A 26,018-nucleotide genomic window follows, 5' to 3' on the forward strand; every position below is an offset into this window, starting at 1 on the left:
TCTCGGGAGACAATGGGTAAGCGCCTGGAGGTGGTTAGTGGTTTGTGGAACAGCGCCTGGAGTGGCGAAAAAGGCCAATTCGAGAGTGACAGACTCTTCCACACGTGCTGCAGATAAAATTGGTTGTCGGGGCTGTTACGCAGTTAGCTCTCCCCTTGCACTTCTGACTTTTTTCCTGCCAACTGCTACAACAGGCCATAGATAGGATCGTAGAATGGACAGAATGGTGGCAGATAGAATTTTATCCTCACAAGTGTGAAGTGATGCATTTTGACAGAAGAATTAAGAAGAGGCAATGTAGACATAATAGCATAGTTCTAAAGAGTGTGCTGGAACAGAGTGACCTGGGAGTGCTGGTGCATAGATCTTTGAAGGTGGCAAGATATACTGAGAGAATAGTTAGTAAAGCATAAGGAATCTTAGGCTTAATAAAAAGAAGTACTCAGCACAATTATGGTGAACCTTTATAAAGCTCTGGTTAGCCACAACTCTGTCCTGTTCTTGTCACCACATTTCAGGAACGATAAAGGTAGGGGAGGTCCTTAATGAATCCTTTGCTTCAGTATTCACTAGTGAGAGGGACCTTGTCGTTTGTGAGGACAGCGTGGAACAGGCTGATATGCTCGAACAGGTTGATGTTAAGCAGGAGGATGTGCTGGAAATTTTGAAAGACATGATGATAGATAAGTCCCCGGGGCCATAAGGGATATACCCAAGGTTATTACGGGAAGCGAGGGAAGAATTTGCCGCGGCTTTGGCGATGATTCAGTTTACTTCAGAGATACAGCACTGAAACGGGCCCTTCGGCCCATCGAGTCTGTGCCGACCATCAACCACCCATTTATACTAAGCTTACACTAATCCCATATTCCTACCACATCCCCACCTGTCCCTATATTTCCCTATCACCTACCTATACTAGGGGCAACTTATAATGGCCAATTAACCTATAAACCTGCAAGTCTTTGGCATGTGGGAGGAAACCGGAGCACCCGGAGGAAACCCACGCAGACACAGGGAGAACTTTGACGATCTTTGCGTCCTCACTGTCCACTGGAGTGGTACAAGATGATTGGAGGGTGGCAAATGTTATTCCCTTGTTCAAGAAAGGGAATAGGGATAACCCTGGGAATTACAGACCAGTCAGTCTTACGTTGGTGGTGGGCAAATTATTGGAGAGGATTCTGAGAGACAGGATTTATGATTATTTGTAAAAGCATAGTTTGATTAGAGATAATAAGCATGACTTTGTGAGGGGCAGGTCATGCATCACAAGCCTTATTGAATTCTTTGAGGATGTGACAAAACACATTGATGAAGGAAGAGCAGTGGATGTGGTGTATATGGATTTTAGCACGGCGTTTGATAAGGTTCCCCATGGTAGGCTCATTCAGAAAGTAAGGAGGCATGGGATACAGGGAAATTTGGCTGTCTGGATACAGAATTGGCTGGCCCATAGAAGACAGAGTGTGGTAGTAGGTGGAAAGTATTCAGCCTGGAGCTCGGTGACCAGTGGTGTTCCGCAGGGATCTGTTCTGAGACTTCTGCTCTTTGTGATTTTTATAAATGACTTGGATGAGGAAGTGGAAGGTTGGGTTAGTAATTTTGCCGATGACACAAAGGTAGCTGGAGTTGTGGATAGTGTGGAGGGCTGTTGTAGGTTGCAACGGGACATTGCCAGGATGCAGAGCTGGGCTGAGAAGTGGCAGATGGAGTTCAACATGGAAAAGTGTGAAGTGATTCATTTTGGAAGGTCGAATTTGAATGCAGAATACAGGCTTAAAGACAGGATTCTTGGCAGTGTGGAGGAACAGAGGGATCTTGGGGTCCATGTCCATAGATCCCTCAAAGGTGCCACCCAAGTTGATAGGTTTGTTAAGAAGGCATATGGTGTGTTGGCTTTCATTAACAGGGGGATTGAGTTTAAGAGCAGCGAGGTTATGCTGCAACTCTATAAAGCCCTGGTTAGACCACACTTGGAATATTGTGTTCAATTCTGGTCGCCTCATTATAAGAAGGATGTGGAAGCTTCAGAGAGTTTGCAGAGGAGATTTACCAGGATGCTGCCTGGACTGGAGGGCATGTCTTATGCAGAAAGGTTTAGGGAGCTCGGGCTTTTCTCATTGGAGCGAAGAAGGATGAGAGGTGACTTGATAGAGGTGTATAAGATGATGAGAGGCATAGATAGAGTGGATAGCCAGAGACTTTTTCCCAGGGCAGAAAGGGCTATCACCAGGGGGCATAATTTTAAGGTGACAGGAGGAAGGTTTAGAGGAGATGTCAGAGGTAGGTTCTTTACACGGAGAGTGGTGGGTGCGTGGAATGCACTGCCAGCGGTGGTAGTAGAAGCAGATACATTAGGGACATTTAAGCAACTCTTGGATAGGTACATGGATGATGGTAGAATGAAGGGTATGGAGGTAGTTTGATCTTAGGGTAGGTTAAAGAGTCGGCACAACATCGTGGGCCGAAGGGCCTGTACTGTGCTGCACTGTTCTATGTTCTATGTTCTTTGATATGAGGGTCCTTGAGAGAGTTCAGAGGAGATTTAGCAGAAGGGTTCCAGGGATGGAGCATTTTAGTTACAAGGTTAGGTTTGCATCCGCAGTATTTTGCTTTTATTTTAGGTTGGCAGAGCTGGGGTTGTTCTCCTTAGAACAAAAGAGATTGAGGGGAGATTTAATAGCAGTGTACCAGATTATGACAGGCTTGGATAAGTTAGACAAGGAAAAATTGTTCCCATTAACAGACTGCACAAGGAGTAGTGACCACAATTTGCCAGTTCTGTGGAAAAAAAGGATGTGGGGGAGTATGAGGAAGCACTGTTTTTATATCTCAAGTGATAATGACCTGGAACTCGCTGCCCACAAGAGTGGTGGAAGCAGAAATTATCAATGCCTTCAGGAGGAATTCTGAGAAAAGCAGACTTGCAGGGCTACGGGCATCGAGCCTGACTGCGTTGCTCTGTGCAGAGATGGCATGGACCGAGTTGTCTCCTTCTCTGCTGGAAATAACTATGAAGTTTTGCAGTGTTCTCACCACACGTGGCTCCTGTTCCTTTGATGTCACATCACAGTTCTATTGTTCCCCTTCTTCTGGCCAGTTCAGACTAATGAATGACTGCTCTCTGCACTGGACAGCTGTTTCTCATTGCACCCCGTTTCTAAAAGTCTATGCTCCAGGTGAGGCTTGAACTCACAACCTCGGCATAGCTCATTAATTGTACTGCTGTATAAGTACCACACGCTTACCGATTGCACCACTGGAGCCACATTACTCTCTTTATAGTATGGCGAATTGTAGGCAAGTTAGCTGAACATCAGTCGTCTGGAAAATGTCCGAATCTATCACAAAGGAAGTATTAACAAGCACTTGAAAAATCATTGTCTGATCAAACAAAGTCAACATGTTTTTACCGAATGGAAATCTTGATTGACAGATTTATTCCAGAATTCTGAGGATGTAACTGAAAGGGCAGGAATGTAGTATAATTGGATTTCCAAAAGGCATTCGGTAAGATTAATACACTAGATAAAGGCTCATGGAATTGAAGTAATATATTAACATGCAAGGAGGACTTAGAGGTAAACAGACAGAAAGCAACGAGTAGGGAGAAATGGAGCATTTTCAAGATATCAGACTGCAACTCGTGGAGTGCCTCAAGGATCATTGCTGGGGCCAAAGCTTTGTCCAATACCGAGAATGTGGTGGAATCGGATTCGGTCCTGGGTTGAAGAGAAGATTGGTCTTTATCATCATTGATGCCAGCCTCGAGAGAATTCCATTAAATCCACGTGCTGTCAAGAGACGGGTGAAAGCACTGAATATAGAAAACATGATGGGTCCTGACACAATTCCAACTGTCATACTGAAGACCTGTGCTCTAGAACCAGCTGTGGCCTGAGAGACGCTGTTTCCGTATAATTGCAAAACGCACATCTTCCTGACAATGCGCAATTTGCCCAGCTATGTCCTGTCTACAAAAATCGGGAAAAGTCCAATCCGCCCATTAACGACCCCATCAGTCCACTCACAATCATCAGCAAAGTTGTGGAAGGTATCGTTGACAGTGCTATCAATAAACACTTACTCAGTAACACATCGTTGACCGATGCTCAGTTTGGGTTCCACCAGGGGCACGCAATTCCAGACTTAATTACAACCTTGACCAAACATGGAAAATAGAGCTGTTTCCAAGAGGTGACAGTGACTGAAATTGACATAAAAATAACATTAGACCTAGCATGGGATCAAGGAGCCCGAACTAAACTGCAGGCAATGGGAAAGAGGGGGAAAATGCTCCACGAGATGACGTCTTACCTAACACAAAGGTATGTCCCAGGGGGAGTGTTTGCTCGAGTGGTTGGGGGGGATTGAACTAAAATGGCAGGGGGATTGGAAACTTTGCAAGGAGTCAGAGGAAGGGGGAATCAAGGACAAGAACAAACGACATTAAGGGGAATAAGAAAAGTGATAGGCAGAGAAATCAAGGGCCTGAATCAAACAGGGCCACAGTGAAAAATAGTGGGAAGGAGACAAGCAACGTAAAAAAGACAAGCCTTAAGGCTTTGTGACTTAACGTGTGGAGTATTAACAATCTTCTTCTTTGGCCTCCTTGTCTCGGGAGACAATGGGTAAGCGCCTGGAGGTGGTTAGTGGTTTGTGGAACAGCGCCTGGAGTGGCGAAAAAGGCCAATTCGAGAGTGACAGACTCTTCCACACGTGCTGCAGATAAAATTGGTTGTCGGGGCTGTTACGCAGTTGGCTCTCCCCTTGCACTTCTGACTTTTTTCCTGCCAACTGCTACAACAGGCCATAGATAGGATCGTAGAATGGACAGAATGGTGGCAGATAGAATTTTATCCTCACAAGTGTGAAGTGATGCATTTTGACAGAAGAATTAAGAAGAGGCAATGTAGACATAATAGCATAGTTCTAAAGAGTGTGCTGGAACAGAGTGACCTGGGAGTGCTGGTGCATAGATCTTTGAAGGTGGCAAGATATACTGAGAGAATAGTTAGTAAAGCATAAGGAATCTTAGGCTTAATAAAAAGAAGTACTCAGCACAATTATGGTGAACCTTTATAAAGCTCTGGTTAGCCACAACTCTGTCCTGTTCTTGTCACCACATTTCAGGAACGATAAAGGTAGGGGAGGTCCTTAATGAATCCTTTGCTTCAGTATTCACTAGTGAGAGGGACCTTGTCGTTTGTGAGGACAGCGTGGAACAGGCTGATATGCTCGAACAGGTTGATGTTAAGCAGGAGGATGTGCTGGAAATTTTGAAAGACATGATGATAGATAAGTCCCCGGGGCCATAAGGGATATACCCAAGGTTATTACGGGAAGCGAGGGAAGAATTTGCCGCGGCTTTGGCGATGATTCAGTTTAGTTCAGAGATACAGCACTGAAACGGGCCCTTCGGCCCATCGAGTCTGTGCCGACCATCAACCACCCATTTATACTAAGCTTACACTAATCCCATATTCCTACCACATCCCCACCTGTCCCTATATTTCCCTATCACCTACCTATACTAGGGGCAACTTATAATGGCCAATTAACCTATAAACCTGCAAGTCTTTGGCATGTGGGAGGAAACCGGAGCACCCGGAGGAAACCCACGCAGACACAGGGAGAACTTTGATGATCTTTGCGTCCTCACTGTCCACTGGAGTGGTACAAGATGATTGGAGGGTGGCAAATGTTATTCCCTTGTTCAAGAAAGGGAATAGGGATAACCCTGGGAATTACAGACCAGTCAGTCTTACGTTGGTGGTGGGCAAATTATTGGAGAGGATTCTGAGAGACAGGATTTATGATTATTTGTAAAAGCATAGTTTGATTAGAGATAATAAGCATGACTTTGTGAGGGGCAGGTCATGCATCACAAGCCTTATTGAATTCTTTGAGGATGTGACAAAACACATTGATGAAGGAAGAGCAGTGGATGTGGTGTATATGGATTTTAGCACGGCGTTTGATAAGGTTCCCCATGGTAGGCTCATTCAGAAAGTAAGGAGGCATGGGATACAGGGAAATTTGGCTGTCTGGATACAGAATTGGCTGGCCCATAGAAGACAGAGTGTGGTAGTAGGTGGAAAGTATTCAGCCTGGAGCTCGGTGACCAGTGGTGTTCCGCAGGGATCTGTTCTGAGACTTCTGCTCTTTGTGATTTTTATAAATGACTTGGATGAGGAAGTGGAAGGTTGGGTTAGTAATTTTGCCGATGACACAAAGGTAGCTGGAGTTGTGGATAGTGTGGAGGGCTGTTGTAGGTTGCAACGGGACATTGCCAGGATGCAGAGCTGGGCTGAGAAGTGGCAGATGGAGTTCAACATGGAAAAGTGTGAAGTGATTCATTTTGGAAGGTCGAATTTGAATGCAGAATACAGGCTTAAAGACAGGATTCTTGGCAGTGTGGAGGAACAGAGGGATCTTGGGGTCCATGTCCATAGATCCCTCAAAGGTGCCACCCAAGTTGATAGGTTTGTTAAGAAGGCATATGGTGTGTTGGCTTTCATTAACAGGGGGATTGAGTTTAAGAGCAGCGAGGTTATGCTGCAACTCTATAAAGCCCTGGTTAGACCACACTTGGAATATTGTGTTCAGTTCTGGTCGCCTCATTATAAGAAGGATGTGGAAGCTTCAGAGAGTTTGCAGAGGAGATTTACCAGGATGCTGCCTGGACTGGAGGGCATGTCTTATGCAGAAAGGTTGAGGGAGCTCGGGCTTTTCTCATTGGAGCGAAGAAGGATGAGAGGTGACTTGATAGAGGTGTATAAGATGATGAGAGGCATAGATAGAGTGGATAGATCAGATTAGATTAGAGATACAGCACTGAAACAGGCCCTTCGGCCCACCGAGTCTGTGCCGAACATCAACCACCCATTTATACTAATCCTACACTAATCCCATATTCCTACCAAACATCCCCACCTGTTCTTATATTTCCCTACCACCTACCTATACTAGTGACAATTTATAATGGCCAATTAACCTATCAACCTGCAAGTCTTTTGGCTTGTGGGAGGAAACCGGAGCACCCGGAGAAAACCCACGCAGACACAGGGAGAACTTGCAAACTCCACACAGGCAGTACCCGGAATGGAACCCGGGTCCCTGGAGCTGTGAGGCTGCGGTGCTAACCACTGCGCCACTGTGCCGCCCGATAGCCAGAGACTTTTTCCCAGGGCAGAAAGGGCTATCACCAGGGGGCATAATTTATAGGTGACAGGAGGAAGGTTTAGAGGAGATGTCAGAGGTAGGTTTTTTACACGGAGAGTGGTGGGTGCGTGGAATGCACTGCCAGCGGTGGTAGTAGAAGCAGATACATTAGGGACATTTAAGCAACTCTTGGATAGGTACATGGATGATGGTAGAATGAAGGGTATGGAGGTAGTTTGATCTTAGGGTAGGTTAAAGAGTCGGCACAACATCGTGGGCCGAAGGGCCTGTACTGTGCTGTACTGTTCTATGTTCTATGTTCTTTGATATGAGGGTCCTTGAGAGAGTTCAGAGGAGATTTAGCAGAAGGGTTCCAGGGATGGAGCATTTTAGTTACAAGGTTAGGTTTGCATCCGCAGTATTTTGCTTTTATTTTAGGTTGGCAGAGCTGGGGTTGTTCTCCTTAGAACAAAAGAGATTGAGGGGAGATTTAATAGCAGTGTACCAGATTATGACAGGCTTGGATAAGTTAGACAAGGAAAAATTGTTCCCATTAACAGACTGCACAAGGAGTAGTGACCACAATTTGCCAGTTCTGTGGAAAAAAAGGATGTGGGGGAGTATGAGGAAGCACTGTTTTTATATCTCAAGTGATAATGACCTGGAACTCGCTGCCCACAAGAGTGGTGGAAGCAGAAATTATCAATGCCTTCAGGAGGAATTCTGAGAAAAGCAGACTTGCAGGGCTACGGGCATCGAGCCTGACTGCGTTGCTCTGTGCAGAGATGGCATGGACCGAGTTGTCTCCTTCTCTGCTGGAAATAACTATGAAGTTTTGCAGTGTTCTCACCACACGTGGCTCCTGTTCCTTTGATGTCACATCACAGTTCTATTGTTCCCCTTCTTCTGGCCAGTTCAGACTAATGAATGACTGCTCTGTGCACTGGACAGCTGTTTCTCATTGCACCCCGTTTCTAAAAGTCTATGCTCCAGGTGAGGCTTGAACTCACAACCTCAGCATAGCTCATTAATTGTACTGCTGTATAAGTACCACGCGCTTACCGATTGCGCCACTGGAGCCACATTACTTTCTTTATAGTATGGCGAATTGTAGGCAAGTTAGCTGAACATCAGTCGTCTGGAAAATGTCCGAATCTATCACAAAGGAAGTATTAACAAGCACTTGGAAAATCATTGTCTGATCAAACAAAGTCAACATGTTTTTACCGAATGGAAATCTTGATTGACAGATTTATTCCAGAATTCTGAGGATGTAACTGAAAGGGCAGGAATGTAGTATAATTGGATTTCCAAAAGGCATTCGGTAAGATTAATACACTAGATAAAGGCTCATGGAATTGAAGTAATATATTAACATGCAAGGAGGACTTAGAGGTAAACAGACAGAAAGCAACGAGTAGGGAGAAATGGAGCATTTTCAAGATATCAGACTGCAACTCGTGGAGTGCCTCAAGGATCATTGCTGGGGCCAAAGCTTTGTCCAATACCGAGAATGTGGTGGAATCGGATTCGGTCCTGGGTTGAAGAGAAGATTGGTCCTTATCATCATTGATGCCAGCCTCGAGAGAATTCCATTAAATCCACGTGCTGTCAAGAGACGGGTGAAAGCACTGAATATAGAAAACATGATGGGTCCTGACACAATTCCAACTGTCATACTGAAGACCTGTGCTCTAGAACCAGCTGTGGCCTGAGAGACGCTGTTTCCGTATAATTGCAAAACGCACATCTTCCTGACAATGCGCAATTTGCCCAGCTATGTCCTGTCTACAAAAATCGGGAAAAGTCCAATCCGCCCATTAACGACCCCATCAGTCTACTCACAATCATCAGCAAAGTTGTGGAAGGTATCGTTGACAGTGCTATCAATAAACATTTACTCAGTAACACATCGTTGACCGATGCTCAGTTTGGGTTCCACCAGGGGCACGCAATTCCAGACTTAATTACAACCTTGACCAAACATGGAAAATAGAGCTGTTTCCAAGAGGTGACAGTGACTGAAATTGACATAAAAATAACATTAGACCTAGCATGGGATCAAGGAGCCCGAACTAAACTGCAGGCAATGGGAAAGAGGGGGAAAATGCTCCACGAGATGACGTCTTACCTAACACAAAGGTATGTCCCAGGGGGAGTGTTTGCTCGAGTGGTTGGGGGGGATTGAACTAAAATGGCAGGGGGATTGGAAACTTTGCAAGGAGTCAGAGGAAGGGGGAATCAAGGACAAGAACAAACGACATTAAGGGGAATAAGAAAAGTGATAGGCAGAGAAATCAAGGGCCTGAATCAAACAGGGCCACAGTGAAAAATAGTGGGAAGGAGACAAGCAACGTAAAAAAGACAAGCCTTAAGGCTTTGTGACTTAACGTGTGGAGTATTAACAATCTTCTTCTTTGGCCTCCTTGTCTCGGGAGACAATGGGTAAGCGCCTGGAGGTGGTTAGTGGTTTGTGGAACAGCGCCTGGAGTGGCGAAAAAGGCCAATTCGAGAGTGACAGACTCTTCCACACGTGCTGCAGATAAAATTGGTTGTCGGGGCTGTTACGCAGTTGGCTCTCCCCTTGCACTTCTGACTTTTTTCCTGCCAACTGCTACAACAGGCCATAGATAGGATCGTAGAATGGACAGAATGGTGGCAGATAGAATTTTATCCTCACAAGTGTGAAGTGATGCATTTTGACAGAAGAATTAAGAAGAGGCAATGTAGACGTAATAGCATAGTTCTAAAGAGTGTGCTGGAACAGAGTGACCTGGGAGTGCTGGTGCATAGATCTTTGAAGTTGGCAAGATATACTGAGAGAATAGTTAGTAAAGCATAAGGAATCGTAGGCTTAATAAAAAGAAGTACTCAGCACAATTATGGTGAACCTTTATAAAGCTCTGGTTAGCCACAAATCTTTCCTGTTCTTGTCACCACATTTCAGGAACGATAAAGGTAGGGGAGGTCCTTAATGAATCCTTTGCTTCAGTATTCACTAGTGAGAGGGACCTTGTCGTTTGTGAGGACAGCGTGGAACAGGCTGATATGCTCGAACAGGTTGATGTTAAGCAGGAGGATGTGCTGGAAATTTTGAAAGACATGATGATAGATAAGTCCCCGGGGCCATAAGGGATATACCGAAGGTTATTACGGGAAGCGAGGGAAGAATTTGCCGCGGCTTTGGCGATGATTCAGTTTACTTCAGAGATACAGCACTGAAACAGGCCCTTCGGCCCATCGAGTCTGTGCCGACCATCAACCACCCATTGATACTAATCCTACACTAATCCCATATTCCTACCACATCCCCACCTGTCCCTATATTTCCCTATCACCTACCTATACTAGGGGCAACTTATAATGGCCAATTAACCTATCAACCTGCAAGTCTTTGGCATGTGGGAGGAAACCGGAGCACCCGGAGGAAACCCACGCAGACACAGGGAGTACTTTGACGACCTTTACGTCCTCACTGTCCACTGGAGTGGTACAAGATGATTGGAGGGTGGCAAATGTTATTCCCTTGTTCAAGAAAGGGAATAGGGATAACCTGGGAATTACAGACCAGTCAGTCTTACGTTGGTGGTGGGCAAATTATTGGAGAGGATTCTGAGAGACAGGATTTATGATTATTTGTAAAAGCATAGTTTGATTAGAGATAATAAGCATGACTTTGTGAGGGGCAGGTCATGCCTCACAAGCCTTATTGAATTCTTTGAGGATGTGACAAAACACATTGATGAAGGAAGAGCAGTGGATGTGGTGTATATGGATTTTAGCACGGCGTTTGATAAGGTTCCCCATGGTAGGCTCATTCAGAAAGTAAGGAGGCATGGGATACAGGGAAATTTGGCTGTCTGGATACAGAATTGGCTGGCCCATAGAAGACAGAGTGTGGTAGTATGTGGAAAGTATTCAGCCTGGAGCTCGGTGACCAGTGGTGTTCCGCAGGGATCTGTTCTGAGACTTCTGCTCTTTGTGATTTTTATAAATGACTTGGATGAGGAAGTGGAAGGTTGGGTTAGTAATTTTGCCGATGACACAAAGGTAGCTGGAGTTGTGGATAGTGTGGAGGGCTGTTGTAGGTTGCAACGGGACATTGCCAGGATGCAGAGCTGGGCTGAGAAGTGGCAGATGGAGTTCAACATGGAAAAGTGTGAAGTGATTCATTTTGGAAGGTCGAATTTGAATGCAGAATACAGGCTTAAAGACAGGATTCTTGGCAGTGTGGAGGAACAGAGGGATCTTGGGGTCCATGTCCATAGATCCCTCAAAGGTGCCACCCAAGTTGATAGGTTTGTTAAGAAGGCATATGGTGTGTTGGCTTTCATTAACAGGGGGATTGAGTTTAAGAGCAGCGAGGTTATGCTGCAACTCTATAAAGCCCTGGTTAGACCACACTTGGAATATTGTGTTCAGTTCTGGTCGCCTCATTATAAGAAGGATGTGGAAGCTTCAGAGAGTTTGCAGAGGAGATTTACCAGGATGCTGCCTGGACTGGAGGGCATGTCTTATGCAGAAAGGTTGAGGGAGCTCGGGCTTTTCTCATTGGAGCGAAGAAGGATGAGAGGTGACTTGATAGAGGTGTATAAGATGATGAGAGGCATAGATAGAGTGGATAGCCAGATACTTTTTCCCAGGGCAGAAAGGGCTATCACCAGGGGGCATAATTTTAAGGTGACAGGAGGAAGGTTTAGAGGAGATGTCAGAGGTAGGTTCTTTACACGGAGAGTGGTGGGTGCGTGGAATGCACTGCCAGCGGTGGTAGTAGAAGCAGATACATTAGGGACATTTAAGCAACTCTTGGATAGGTACATGGATGATGGTAGAATGAAGGGTATGGAGGTAGTTTGATCTTAGGGTAGGTTAAAGAGTCGGCACAACATCGTGGGCCGAAGGGCCTGTACTGTGCTGTACTGTTCTATGTTCTATGTTCTTTGATATGAGGGTCCTTGAGAGAGTTCAGAGGAGATTTAGCAGAAGGGTTCCAGGGATGGAGCATTTTAGTTACAAGGTTAGGTTTGCATCCGCAGTATTTTGCTTTTATTTTAGGTTGGCAGAGCTGGACTTGTTCTCCTTAGAACAAAAGAGATTGAGGGGAGATTTAATAGCAGTGTACCAGATTATGACAGGCTTGGATAAGTTAGACAAGGAAAAATTGTTCCCATTAACAGACTGCACAAGGAGTAGTGACCACAATTTGCCAGTTCTGTGGAAAAAAAGGATGTGGGGGAGTATGAGGAAGCACTGTTTTTATATCTCAAGTGATAATGACCTGGAACTCGCTGCCCACAAGAGTGGTGGAAGCAGAAATTATCAATGCCTTCAGGAGGAATTCTGAGAAAAGCAGACTTGCAGGGCTACGGGCATCGAGCCTGACTGCGTTGCTCTGTGCAGAGATGGCATGGACCGAGTTGTCTCCTTCTCTGCTGGAAATAACTATGAAGTTTTGCAGTGTTCTCACCACACGTGGCTCCTGTTCCTTTGATGTCACATCACAGTTCTATTGTTCCCCTTCTTCTGGCCAGTTCAGACTAATGAATGACTGCTCTCTGCACTGGACAGCTGTTTCTCATTGCACCCCGTTTCTAAAAGTCTATGCTCCAGGTGAGGCTTGAACTCACAACCTCGGCATAGCTCATTAATTGTACTGCTGTATAAGTACCACACGCTTACCGATTGCGCCACTGGAGCCACATTACTCTCTTTATAGTATGGCGAATTGTAGGCAAGTTAGCTGAACATCAGTCATCTGGAAAATGTCCGAATCTATCACAAAGGAAGTATTAACAAGCACTTGGAAAATAATTGTCTGATCAAACAAAGTCAACATGTTTTACCGAATGGAAATCTTGATTGACAGATTTATTCCAGAATTCTGAGGATGTAACTGAAAGGGCAGGAATGTAGTATAATTGGATTTCCAAAAGGCATTCGGTAAGATTAATACACTAGATAAAGGCTCATGGAATTGAAGTAATATATTAACATGCAAGGAGGACTTAGAGGTAAACAGACAGAAAGCAACGAGTAGGGAGAAATGGAGCATTTTCAAGATATCAGACTGCAACTCGTGGAGTGCCTCAAGGATCATTGCTGGGGCCAAAGCTTTGTCCAATACCGAGAATGTGGTGGAATCGGATTCGGTCCTGGGTTGAAGAGAAGATTGGTCCTTATCATCATTGATGCCAGCCTCGAGAGAATTCCATTAAATCCACGTGCTGTCAAGAGACGGGTGAAAGCACTGAATATAGAAAACATGATGGGTCCTGACACAATTCCAACTGTCATACTGAAGACCTGTGCTCTAGAACCAGCTGTGGCCTGAGAGACGCTGTTTCCGTATAATTGCAAAACGCACATCTTCCTGACAATGCGCAATTTGCCCAGCTATGTCCTGTCTACAAAAATCGGGAAAAGTCCAATCCGCCCATTAACGACCCCATCAGTCTACTCACAATCATCAGCAAAGTTGTGGAAGGTATCGTTGACAGTGCTATCAATAAACACTTACTCAGTAACACATCGTTGACCGATGCTCAGTTTGGGTTCCACCAGGGGCACGCAATTCCAGACTTAATTACAACCTTGACCAAACATGGAAAATAGAGCTGTTTCCAAGAGGTGACAGTGACTGAAATTGACATAAAAATAACATTAGACCTAGCATGGGATCAAGGAGCCCGAACTAAACTGGAGGCAATGGGAAAGAGGGGGAAAATGCTCCACGAGATGACGTCTTACCTAACACAAAGGTATGTCCCAGGGGGAGTGTTTGCTCGAGTGGTTGGGGGGGATTGAACTAAAATGGCAGGGGGATTGGAAACTTTGCAAGGAGTCAGAGGAAGGGGGAATCAAGGACAAGAACAAACGACATTAAGGGGAATAAGAAAAGTGATAGGCAGAGAAATCAAGGGCCTGAATCAAACAGGGCCACAGTGAAAAATAGTGGGAAGGAGACAAGCAACGTAAAAAAGACAAGCCTTAAGGCTTTGTGACTGAACGTGTGGAGTATTAACAATCTTCTTCTTTGGCCTCCTTGTCTCGGGAGACAATGGGTAAGCGCCTGGAGGTGGTTAGTGGTTTGTGGAACAGCGCCTGGAGTGGCGAAAAAGGCCAATTCGAGAGTGACAGACTCTTCCACACGTGCTGCAGATAAAATTGGTTGTCGGGGCTGTTACGCAGTTGGCTCTCCCCTTGCACTTCTGACTTTTTTCCTGCCAACTGCTACAACAGGCCATAGATAGGGTCGCAGAATGGACAGAATGGTGGCAGATAGAATTTTATCCTCACAAGTGTGAAGTGATGCATTTTGACAGAAGAATTAAGAAGAGGCAATGTAGACGTAATAGCATAGTTCTAAAGAGTGTGCTGGAACAGAGTGACCTGGGAGTGCTGGTGCATAGATCTTTGAAGTTGGCAAGATATACTGAGAGAATAGTTAGTAAAGCATAAGGAATCGTAGGCTTAATAAAAAGAAGTACTCAGCACAATTATGGTGAACCTTTATAAAGCTCTGGTTAGCCACAAATCTTTCCTGTTCTTGTCACCACATTTCAGGAACGATAAAGGTAGGGGAGGTCCTTAATGAATCCTTTGCTTCAGTATTCACTAATGAGAGGGACCTTGTCGTTTGTGAGGACAGCGTGGAACAGGCTGATATGCTCGAACAGGTTGATGTTAAGCAGGAGGATGTGCTGGAAATTTTGAAAGACATGATGATAGATAAGTCCCCGGGGCCATAAGGGATATACCGAAGGTTATTACGGGAAGCGAGGGAAGAATTTGCCGCGGCTTTGGCGATGATTCAGTTTACTTCAGAGATACAGCACTGAAACAGGCCCTTCGGCCCATCGAATCTGTGCCGACCATCAACCACCCATTGATACTAATCCTACACTAATCCCATATTCCTACCACATCCCCACCTGTCCCTATATTTCCCTATCACCTACCTATACTAGGGGCAACTTATAATGGCCAATTAACCTATCAACCTGCAAGTCTTTGGCATGTGGGAGGAAACCGGAGCACCCGGAGGAAACCCACGCAGACACAGGGAGAACTTTGACGATCTTTACGTCCTCACTGTCCACTGGAGTGGTACAAGATGATTGGAGGGTGGCAAATGTTATTCCCTTGTTCAAGAAAGGGAATAGGGATAACCCTGGGAATTACAGACCAGTCAGTCTTACGTTGGTGGTGGGCAAATTATTGGAGAGGATTCTGAGAGACAGGATTTATGATTATTTGTAAAAGCATAGTTTGATTAGAGATAACAAGCATGACTTTGTGAGGGGCAGGTCATGCCTCACAAGCCTTATTGAATTCTTTGAGGATGTGACAAAACACATTGATGAAGGAAGAGCAGTGGATGTGGTGTATATGGATTTTAGCACCGCGTTTGATAAGGTTCCCCATGGTAGACTCATTCAGAAAGTAAGGAGGCATGGGATACAGGGAAATTTGGCTGTCTGGATACAGAATTGGCTGGCCCATAGAAGACAGAGTGTGGTAGTATGTGGAAAGTATTCAGCCTGGAGCTCGGTGACCAGTGGTGTTCCGCAGGGATCTGTTCTGAGACTTCTGCTCTTTGTGATTTTTATAAATGACTTGGATGAGGAAGTGGAAGGTTGGGTTAGTAATTTTGCCGATGACACAAAGGTAGCTGGAGTTGTGGATAGTGTGAAGGGCTGTTGTAGGTTGCAACGGGACATTGCCAGGATGCAGAGCTGGGCTGAGAAGTGGCAGATGGAGTTCAACATGGAAAATTGTGAAGTGATTCATTTTGGAAGGTCGAATTTGAATGCAGAATACAGGCTTAAAGACAGGATTCTTGGCAGTGTGGAGGAACAGAGGGATCTTGGGGTCCATGTCCATAGATCCCTCAAAGGTGCCACCCAAGTTGATAGGTTTGTTAAGAAGGCATATGGTGTGTTGGCTGTCATTAACAGGGGGATTGAGTTTAAGAGCAGCGAGGTTATGCTGCAACTCTATAAAGCCCTGGTTAGACCACACTTGGAATATTGTGTTCAGTTCTGGTCGCCTCATTATAAGAAGGATGTGGAAGCTTCAGAGAGTTTGCAGAGGAGATTTACCAGGATGCTGCCTGGACTGGAGGGCATGTCTTATGCAGAAAGGTTGAGGGAGCTCGGGCTTTTCTCATTGGAGCGAAGAAGGATGAGAGGTGACTTGATAGAGGTTTATAAGATGATGAGAGGCATAGATAGAGTGGATAGCCAGAGACTTTTTCCCAGGGCAGAAAGGGCTATCACCAGGGGGCATAATTTTAAGGTGACAGGAGGAAGGTTTAGAGGAGATGTCAGAGGTAGGTTCTTTACACGGAGAGTGGTGGGTGCGTGGAATGCACTGCCAGCGGTGGTAGTAGAAGCAGATACATTAGGGACATTTAAGCAACTCTTGGATAGGTACTTGGATGATGGTAGAATGAAGGGTATGGAGGTAGTTTGATCTTAGGGTAGGTTAAAGAGTCGGCACAACATCGTGGGCCGAAGGGCCTGTACTGTGCTGTACTGTTCTATGTTCTATGTTCTTTGATATGAGGGTCCTTGAGAGAGTTCAGAGGAGATTTAGCAGAAGGGTTCCAGGGATGGAGCATTTTAGTTACAAGGTTAGGTTTGCATCCGCAGTATTTTGCTTTTATTTTAGGTTGGCAGAGCTGGGGTTGTTCTCCTTAGAACAAAAGAGATTGAGGGGAGATTTAATAGCAGTGTACCAGATTATGACAGGCTTGGATAAGTTAGACAAGGAAAAATTGTTCCCATTAACAGACTGCACAAGGAGTAGTGACCACAATTTGCCAGTTCTGTGGAAAAAAAGGATGTGGGGGAGTATGAGGAAGCACTGTTTTTATATCTCAAGTGATAATGACCTGGAACTCGCTGCCCACAAGAGTGGTGGAAGCAGAAATTATCAATGCCTTCAGGAGGAATTCTGAGAAAAGCAGACTTGCAGGGCTACGGGCATCGAGCCTGACTGCGTTGCTCTGTGCAGAGATGGCATGGACCGAGTTGTCTCCTTCTCTGCTGGAAATAACTATGAAGTTTTGCAGTGTTCTCACCACACGTGGCTCCTGTTCCTTTGATGTCACATCACAGTTCTATTGTTCCCCTTCTTCTGGCCAGTTCAGACTAATGAATGAGTGCTCTCTGCACTGGACAGCTGTTTCTCATTGCACCCCGTTTCTAAAAGTCCATGCTCCAGGTGAGGCTTGAACTCACAACCTCAGCATAGTTCATTAATTGTACTGCTGTATAAGTACCATGCGCTTACCGATTGCGCCACTGGAGCCACATTACTCTCTTTATAGTATGGCGAATTGTAGGCAAGTTAGCTGAACATCAGTCGTCTGGAAAATGTCCGAATCTATCACAAAGGAAGTATTAACAAGCACTTGGAAAATCATTGTCTGATCAAACAAAGTCAACATGTTTTTACCGAATGGAAATCTTGATTGACAGATTTATTCCAGAATTCTGAGGATGTAACTGAAAGGGCAGGAATGGAGTATAATTGGATTTCCAAAAGGCATTCGGTAAGATTAATACACTAGATAAAGGCTCATGGAATTGAAGTAATATATTAACATGCAAGGAGGACTTAGAGGTAAACAGACAGAAAGCAACGAGTAGGGAGAAATGGAGCATTTTCAAGATATCAGACTGCAACTCGTGGAGTGCCTCAAGGATCATTGCTGGGGCCAAAGCTTTGTCCAATACCGAGAATGTGGTGGAATCGGATTCGGTCCTGGGTTGAAGAGAAGATTGGTCTTTATCATCATTGATGCCAGCCTCGAGAGAATTCCATTAAATCCACGTGCTGTCAAGAGACGGGTGAAAGCACTGAATATAGAAAACATGATGGGTCCTGACACAATTCCAACTGTCATACTGAAGACCTGTGCTCTAGAACCAGCTGTGGCCTGAGAGACGCTGTTTCCGTATAATTGCAAAACGCACATCTTCCTGACAATGCGCAATTTGCCCAGCTATGTCCTGTCTACAAAAATCGGGAAAAGTCCAATCCGCCCATTAACGACCCCATCAGTCTACTCACAATCATCAGCAAAGTTGTGGAAGGTATCGTTGACAGTGCTATCAATAAACACTTACTCAGTAACACATCGTTGACCGATGCTCAGTTTGGGTTCCACCAGGGGCACGCAATTCCAGACTTAATTACAACCTTGACCAAACATGTAAAATAGAGCTGTTTCCAAGAGGTGACAGTGACTGAAATTGACATAAAAATAACATTAGACCTAGCATGGGATCAAGGAGCCCGAACTAAACTGGAGGCAATGGGAAAGAGGGGGAAAATGCTCCACGAGATGACGTCTTACCTAACACAAAGGTATGTCCCAGGGGGAGTGTTTGCTCGAGTGGTTGGGGGGGATTGAACTAAAATGGCAGGGGGATTGGAAACTTTGCAAGGAGTCAGAGGAAGGGGGAATCAAGGACAAGAACAAACGACATTAAGGGGAATAAGAAAAGTGATAGGCAGAGAAATCAAGGGCCTGAATCAAACAGGGCCACAGTGAAAAATAGTGGGAAGGAGACAAGCAACGTAAAAAAGACAAGCCTTAAGGCTTTGTGACTTAACGTGTGGAGTATTAACAATCTTCTTCTTTGGCCTCCTTGTCTCGGGAGACAATGGGTAAGCGCCTGGAGGTGGTTAGTGGTTTGTGGAACAGCGCCTGGAGTGGCGAAAAAGGCCAATTCGAGACTGACAGACTCTTCCACATGTGCTGCAGATAAAATTGGTTGTCGGGGCTGTTACGCAGTTGGCTCTCCCCTTGCACTTCTGACTTTTTTCCTGCCAACTGCTACAACAGGCCATAGATAGGATCGTAGAATGGACAGAATGGTGGCAGATAGAATTTTATCCTCACAAGTGTGAAGTGATGCATTTTGACAGAAGAATTAAGAAGAGGCAATGTAGACATAATAGCATAGTTCTAAAGAGTGTGCTGGAACAGAGTGACCTGGGAGTGCTGGTGCATAGATCTTTGAAGGTGGCAAGATATACTGAGAGAATAGTTAGTAAAGCATAAGGAATCTTAGGCTTAATAAAAAGAAGTACTCAGTACAATTATGGTGAACCTTTATAAAGCTCTGGTTAGCCACAACTCTGTCCTGTTCTTGTCACCACATTTCAGGAACGATAAAGGTAGGGGAGGTCCTTAATGAATCCTTTGCTTCAGTATTCACTAGTGAGAGGGACCTTGTCGTTTGTGAGGACAGCGTGGAACAGGCTGATATGCTCGAACAGGTTGATGTTAAGCAGGAGGATGTGCTGCAAATTTTGAAAGACATGATGATAGATAAGTCCCCGGGGCCATAAGGGATATACCCAAGGTTATTACGGGAAGCGAGGGAAGAATTTGCCACGGCTTTGGCGATGATTCAGTTTACTTCAGAGATACAGCACTGAAACAGGCCCTTCGGCCCATCGAGTCTGTGCCGACCATCAACCACTCATTTATACTAATCCTACACTAATCCCATATTCCTACCACATCCCCACCTGTCCCTATATTTCCCTATCACCTACCTATACTAGGGGCAATTTATAATGGCCTATTAACCTATCAACCTGCAAGTCTTTGGCATGTGGGAGGAAACCGGAGCACCCGGAGGAAACCCACGCAGACACAGGGAGAACTTTGACGATCTTTGCGTCCTCACAGTCCACTGGAGTGGTACAAGATGATTGGAGGGTGGCAAATGTTATTCCCTTGTTCAAGAAAGGGAATAGGGATAACCCTGGGAATTACAGACCAGTCAGTCTTACGTTGGTGGTGGGCAAATTATTGGAGAGGATTCTGAGAGACAGGATTTATGATTATTTGTAAAAGCATAGTTTGATTAGAGATAATAAGCATGATTTTGTGAGGGGCAGGTCATGCCTCACAAGCCTTATTGAATTCTTTGAGGATGTGACAAAACACATTGATGAAGGAAGAGCAGTGGATGTGGTGTATATGGATTTTAGCACGGCGTTTGATAAGGTTCCCCATGGTAGGCTCATTCAGAAAGTAAGGAGGCATGGGATACAGGGAAATTTGGCTGTCTGGATACAGAATTGGCTGGCCCATAGAAGACAGAGTGTGGTAGTAGGTGGAAAGTATTCAGCCTGGAGCTCGGTGACCAGTGGTGTTCCGCAGGGATCTGTTCTGAGACTTCTGCTCTTTGTGATTTTTATAAATGACTTGGATGAGGAAGTGGAAGGTTGGGTTAGTAATTTTGCCGATGACACAAAGGTTGCTGGAGTTGTGGATAGTGTGGAGGGCTGTTGTAGGTTGCAACGGGACATTGACAGGATGCAGAGCTGGGCTGAGAAGTGGCAGATGGAGTTCAACCTGGAAAAGTGTGAAGTGATTCATTTTGGAAGGTCGAATTTGAATGCAGAATACAGGCTTAAAGACAGGATTCTTGGCAGTGTGGAGGAACAGAGGGATCTTGGGGTCCATGTCCATAGATCCCTCAAAGGTGCCACCCAAGTTGATAGGTTTGTTAAGAAGGCGTATGGTGTGTTGGCTTTCATTAACAGGGGGATTGAGTTTAAGAGCAGCGAGGTTATGCTGCAACTCTATAAAGCCCTGGTTAGACCACACTTGGAATATTGTGTTCAGTTCTGGTCGCCTCATTATAAGAAGGATGTGGAAGCTTTAGAGAGTTTGCAGAGGAGATTTACCAGGATGCTGCCTGGACTGGAGGGCATGTCTTATGCAGAAAGGTTGAGGGAGCTCGGGCTTTTCTCATTGGAGCGAAGAAGGATGAGAGGTGACTTGATAGAGGTGTATAAGATGATGAGAGGCATAGATAGAGTGGATAGCCAGAGACTTTTTCCCAGGGCAGAAAGGGCTATCACCAGGGGGCATAATTTTAAGGTGACAGGAGGAAGGTTTAGAGGAGATGTCAGAGGTAGGTTCTTTACACGGAGAGTGGTGGGTGCGTGGAATGCACTGCCAGCGGTGGTAGTAGAAGCAGATACATTAGGGACATTTAAGCAACTCTTGGATAGGTACATGGATGATGGTAGAATGAAGGGTATGGAGGTAGTTTGATCTTAGGGTAGGTTAAAGAGTCGGCACAACATCGTGGGCCGAAGGGCCTGTACTGTGCTGTACTGTTCTATGTTCTATGTTCTTTGATATGAGGGTCCTTGAGAGAGTTCAGAGGAGATTTAGCAGAAGGGTTCCAGGGATGGAGCATTTTAGTTACAAGGTTAGGTTTGCATCCGCAGTATTTTGCTTTTATTTTAGGTTGGCAGAGCTGGGGTTGTTCTCCTTAGAACAAAAGAGATTGAGGGGAGATTTAATAGCAGTGTACCAGATTATGACAGGTTTGGATAAGTTAGACAAGGAAAAATTGTTCCCATTAACAGACTGCACAAGGAGTAGTGACCACAATTTGCCAGTTCTGTGGAAAAAAAGGATGTGGGGGAGTATGAGGAAGCACTGTTTTTATATCTCAAGTGATAATGACCTGGAACTCGCTGCCCACAAGAGTGGTGGAAGCAGAAATTATCAATGCCTTCAGGAGGAATTCTGAGAAAAGCAGACTTGCAGGGCTACGGGCATCGAGCCTGACTGCGTTGCTCTGTGCAGAGATGGCATGGACCGAGTTGTCTCCTTCTCTGCTGGAAATAACTATGAAGTTTTGCAGTGTTCTCACCACACGTGGCTCCTGTTCCTTTGATGTCACATCACAGTTCTATTGTTCCCCTTCTTCTGGCCAGTTCAGACTAATGAATGACTGCTCTGTGCACTGGACAGCTGTTTCTCATTGCACCCCGTTTCTAAAAGCCTATGCTCCAGGTGAGGCTTGAACTCACAACCTCGGCATCGCTCATTAATTGTACTGCTGTATAAGTACCACACGCTTACCGATTGCGCCACTGGAGCCACATTACTCTCTTTATAGTACGGCGAATTGTAGGCAAGTTAGCTGAACATCAGTCGTCTGGAAAATGCCCGAATCTATCACAAAGGAAGTATTAACAAGCACTTGGAAAATCATTGTCTGATCAAACAAAGTCAACATGTTTTTACCGAATGGAAATCTTGATTGACAGATTTATTCCAGAATTCTGAGGATGTAACTGAAAGGGCAGGAATGTAGTATAATTGGATTTCCAAAAGGCATTCGGTAAGATTAATACACTAGATAAAGGCTCATGGAATTGAAGTAATATTTTAACATGCAAGGAGGACTTAGAGGTTAACAGACAGAAAGCAACGAGTAGGGATAAATGGAGCATTTTCAAGATATCAGACTGCAACTCGTGGAGTGCCTCAAGGATCAGTGCTGGGGCCAAAGCTTTGTCCAATACGGAGAGTGTGGTGGAAGCGGATTTGGTCCTGGGTTGAAGAGAAGATTGGTCCTTATCATCATTGATGCCAGCCTCGAGAGAATTCCATTAAATCCACGTGCTGTCAAGACACGGGTGAAAGCACTGAATATGGAAAACACGATGGGCCCTGACACAATTCCAACTGTCATACTGAAGACCTGTGCTCTAGAACCAGCTGTGGCCTGAGAGACGCTGTTTCCGTATAATTGCAAAACGCACATCTTCCTGACAATGCGCAATTTGCCCAGCTATGTCCTGTCTACAAAAATCGGGAAAAGTCCAATCCGCCCATTAACGACCCCATCAGTCTACTCACAATCATCAGCAAAGTTGTGGAAGGTATCGTTGACAGTGCTATCAATAAACACTTACTCAGTAACACATCGTTGACCGATGCTCAGTTTGGGTTCCCCCAGGGGCACGCAATTCCAGACTTCATTACAACCTTGACCAAACATGGAAAATAGAGCTGTTTCCAAGAGGTGACAGTGACTGAAATTGACATAAAAATAACATTAGACCTAGCATGGGATCAAGGAGCCCGAACTAAACTGGAGGCAATGGGAAAGAGGGGGAAAATGCTCCACGAGATGACGTCTTACCTAACACAAAGGTATGTCCCAGGGGGAGTGTTTGCTCGAGTGGTTGGGGGGGATTGAACTGAAATGGCAGGGGGATTGGAAACTTTGCAAGGAGTCAGAGGAAGGGGGAATCAAGGACAAGAACAAAAGACATTAAGGGGAATAAGAAAAGTGATAGGCAGAGAAATCAAGGGCCTGAATCAAACAGGGCCACAGTGAAAAATAGTGGGAAGGAGACAAGCAACGTAAAAAAGACAAGCCTTAAGGCTTTGTGACTTAACGTGTGGAGTATTAACAATCTTCTTCTTTGGCCTCCTTGTCTCAGGAGACAATGGGTAAGCGCCTGGAGGTGGTTAGTGGTTTGTGGAACAGCGCCTGGAGTGGCGAAAAAGGCCAATTCGAGAGTGACAGACTCTTCCACACGTGCTGCAGATAAAATTGGTTGTCGGGGCTGTTACGCAGTTGGCTCCCCCCTTTGCACTTCTGACTTTTTTCCTGCCAACTGCTACAACAGGCCATAGATAGGATCGTAGAAAGGACAGAATGGTGGCAGATAGAATTTTATCCTCACAAGTGTGAAGTGATGCATTTTGACAGAAGAATTAAGAAGAGGCAATGTAGACGTAATAGCATAGTTCTAAAGAGTGTGCTGGAACAGAGTGACCTGGGAGTGCTGGTGCATAGATCTTTGAAGGTGGCAAGATATACTGAGATAATAGTTAGTAAAGCATAAGGAAACTTAGGCTTAATAAAAAGAAGTACTCAGTACAATTATGGTGAACCTTTATAAAGCTCTGGTTAGCCACAAATCTTTCCTGTTCTTGTCACCACATTTCAGGAACGATAAAGGTAGGGGAGGTCCTTAATGAATCCTTTGCTTCAGTATTCACGAGTGAGAGGGACCTTGTCGTTTGTGAGGACAGCGTGGAACAGGCTGATATGCTCGAACAGGTTGATGTTAAGCAGGAGGATGTGCTGGAAATTTTGAAAGACATGATGATAGATAAGTCCCCGGGGCCATAAGGGATATACCCAAGGTTATTACGGGAAGCGAGGGAAGAATTTGCCGCGGCTTTGGCGATGATTCAGTTTACTTCAGAGATACAGCACTGAAACAGGCCCTTCGGCCCATCGAGTCTGTGCCGACCATCAACCACCCATTGATACTAATCCTACACTAATCCCATATTCCTACCACATCCCCACCTGTCTCTATATTTCCCTATCACCTACCTATACTAGGGGCAACTTATAATGGCCAATTAACCTATCAACCTGCAAGTCTTTGGCATGTGGGAGGAAACCGGAGCACCCGGAGGAAACCCACGCAGACACAGGGAGAACTTTGACGATCTTTGCGTCCTCACTGTCCACTGGAGTGGTACAAGATGATTGGAGGGTGGCAAATGTTATTCCCTTGTTCAAGAAAGGGAATAGGGATAACCCTGGGAATTACAGACCAGTCAGTCTTACGTTGGTGGTGGGCAAATTATTGGAGAGGATTCTGAGAGACAGGATTTATGATTATTTGTAAAAGCATAGTTTGATTAGAGATAATAAGCATGACTTTGTGAGGGGCAGGTCATGCCTCACAAGCCTTATTGAATTCTTTGAGGATGTGACAAAACACATTGATGAAGGAAGAGCAGTGGATGTGGTGTATATGGATTTTAGCACGGCGTTTGATAAGGTTCCCCATGGTAGGCTCATTCAGAAAGTAAGGAGGCATGGGATACAGGGAAATTTGGCTGTCTGGATACAGAATTGGCTGGCCCATAGAAGACAGAGTGTGGTAGTAGGTGGAAAGTATTCAGCCTGGAGCTCGGTGACCAGTGGTGTTCCGCAGGGATCTGTTCTGAGACTTCTGCTCTTTGTGATTTTTATAAATGACTTGGATGAGGAAGTGGAAGGTTGGGTTAGTAATTTTGCCGATGACACAAAGGTTGCTGGAGTTGTGGATAGTGTGGCGGGCTGTTGTAGGTTGCAACGGGACATTGCCAGGATGCAGAGCTGGGCTGAGAAGTGGCAGATGGAGTTCAACATGGAAAAGTGTGAAGTGATTCATTTTGGAAGGTCGAATTTGAATGCAGAATACAGGCTTAAAGACAGGATTCTTGGCAGTGTGGAGGAACAGAGGGATCTTGGGGTCCATGTCCATAGATCCCTCAAAGGTGCCACTTAAGTTGATAGGTTTGTTAAGAAGGCATATGGTGTGTTGGCTTTCATTAACAGGGAGATTGAGTTTAAGAGCAGCGAGGTTATGCTGCAACTCTATAAAGCCCTGGTTAGACCACACTTGGAATATTATGTTCAATTCTGGTCGCCTCATTATAAGAAGGATGTGGAAGCTTTGGAGAGTTTGCAAAGGAGATTTACCAGGATGCTGTCTGGACTGGAGGGCATGTCTTATGCAGAAAGGTTGAGGGAGCTCGGGCTTTTCTCATTGGAGCGAAGAAGGATGAGAGGTGACTTGATAGCGGTGTATAAGATGATGAGAGGCACAGATAGAGTGGATAGCCAGAGACTTTTTCCCAGGGCAGAAAGGGCTATCACCAGGGGGCATAATTTTAAGGTGACAGGAGGAAGGTTTAGAGGAGATGTCAGAGGTAGGTTCTTTACACGGAGAGTGGTGGGTGCGTGGAATGCACTGCCAGCGGTGGTAGTAGAAGCAGATACATTAGGGACATTTAAGCAACTCTTGGATAGGTACATGGATGATAGTAGAATGAAGGGTATGTAGGTAGTTTGATCTTAGAGTAGGTTAAAGAGTCGGCACAACATCGTGGGCCGAAGGGCCTGTACTGTGCTGTACTGTTCTATGTTCTATGTTCTTTGATATGAGGGTCCTTGAGAGAGTTCAGAGGAGATTTAGCAGAAGGGTTCCAGGGA

General features: G+C 45.2%; 5 non-coding genes across 5 annotated transcripts; all 5 read right to left on the reverse strand.

The window, feature by feature from the left end:
- Positions 1–3,174: 3,174 nt before the first annotated feature.
- Positions 3,175–3,269, reverse strand: trnai-uau (transfer RNA isoleucine (anticodon UAU)). Its single transcript has 2 exons — positions 3,232–3,269; positions 3,175–3,210 (listed from the first exon to the last, which is right to left on the reverse strand). It is a non-coding gene; the product is annotated as a tRNA-Ile (tRNA).
- Positions 3,270–8,152: 4,883 nt separating this feature from the next.
- trnai-uau (transfer RNA isoleucine (anticodon UAU)) lies at positions 8,153–8,247 on the reverse strand. Its single transcript has 2 exons — positions 8,210–8,247; positions 8,153–8,188 (listed from the first exon to the last, which is right to left on the reverse strand). It is a non-coding gene; the product is annotated as a tRNA-Ile (tRNA).
- A 4,522-nt stretch (positions 8,248–12,769) lies between these two features.
- Positions 12,770–12,864, reverse strand: trnai-uau (transfer RNA isoleucine (anticodon UAU)). The gene is made up of 2 exons: positions 12,827–12,864; positions 12,770–12,805 (listed from the first exon to the last, which is right to left on the reverse strand). It is a non-coding gene; the product is annotated as a tRNA-Ile (tRNA).
- Positions 12,865–17,386: 4,522 nt separating this feature from the next.
- trnai-uau (transfer RNA isoleucine (anticodon UAU)) lies at positions 17,387–17,481 on the reverse strand. Its single transcript has 2 exons — positions 17,444–17,481; positions 17,387–17,422 (listed from the first exon to the last, which is right to left on the reverse strand). It is a non-coding gene; the product is annotated as a tRNA-Ile (tRNA).
- Positions 17,482–22,004: 4,523 nt separating this feature from the next.
- trnai-uau (transfer RNA isoleucine (anticodon UAU)) lies at positions 22,005–22,099 on the reverse strand. The gene is made up of 2 exons: positions 22,062–22,099; positions 22,005–22,040 (listed from the first exon to the last, which is right to left on the reverse strand). It is a non-coding gene; the product is annotated as a tRNA-Ile (tRNA).
- Positions 22,100–26,018: the final 3,919 nt, after the last annotated feature.

Source organism: Heterodontus francisci, chromosome 34, assembly GCF_036365525.1.
Source record: "Heterodontus francisci isolate sHetFra1 chromosome 34, sHetFra1.hap1, whole genome shotgun sequence".
Taxonomy (NCBI): domain Eukaryota; kingdom Metazoa; phylum Chordata; class Chondrichthyes; order Heterodontiformes; family Heterodontidae; genus Heterodontus; species Heterodontus francisci.